Source organism: Octopus sinensis, unplaced genomic scaffold, assembly GCF_006345805.1.
Source record: "Octopus sinensis unplaced genomic scaffold, ASM634580v1 Contig17202, whole genome shotgun sequence".
Lineage (NCBI taxonomy): Eukaryota > Metazoa > Mollusca > Cephalopoda > Octopoda > Octopodidae > Octopus > Octopus sinensis.
The window spans coordinates 42862-43865 of NW_021834875.1; positions in this window are offsets into that span (position 1 = coordinate 42862).

The window sequence follows — 1004 nt, forward strand, 5'->3', positions numbered from 1 at the left end:
TACACAAACTGTATCCATATAACCTTCGAACAAGGAGGTCAGTCGCTCCACACTACTTGACCGGCAGCTACAGACGCGTTTCGGGGTATTGCCCCTTTTCAATGCAGCGTAGCCAGCCAGTAGGTGTCGCTTCCGACAATCTCTGTTCGATGGTTTTATTTACCTAGTTTCGGTGGAATACATCCACTTGTTTTCAATAATAGAAATATTAAAATAACTAAGTCTCTCTAAAAGAGAACAGCGGCAGCGTTCCCGGAAAATAATAGTTATCGCCATACTAATAATATCGCCGAAACTAGGTAAATAAAACCATCGAACAGATTGTCGGAAGCGACACCTACTGGCTGGCTACGCTGCATTGAAAAGGGGCAATACCCCGAAACGCGTCTGTAGCTGCCGGTCAAGTAGTGTGGAGCGACTGACCTCCCTTGTTCGAAGGTTATATGGATACAGTTTGTGTATCAAATAGCTAACTTAAGGCGATGGCCTCATGGAGCTAATAAGCGGACAGCTTTTTTCTTATTTTTATAAGAATGCCATATTAGTATGGCGATAACTATTATTTTCCGGGAACGCTGCCGCTGTTCTCTTTTAGAGAGACTTAGTTATTTTAATATTTCTATTATGTATGTATGTATATATGCAGGTATATCTATATAATATATATATATATATCTTATATATATATATATATATATATATATATAATATATATTATATATATATACACGTATATCTATCTGTATGTATGTATGTGTGGGAAATATTACGTAATGGTGTAGAATAGAAGTAAGAGAGAGAGTCTGAAAGTTTATTTTGTTCATTTTCTTCGATGTAGGTGGGCAATGATGGCATCTCCGGCTCTGGATAAATATACAAGGCTGGCTTTATCTGGTACATTTTTTTTGACAAGGATTTTGTTTATGCAAAGTTAATTTGGCAACCCAGCAACGGACTCCTCTCTAATCTCAGAGTTAAAATTGAATTTTTGACGAAAGGAACTA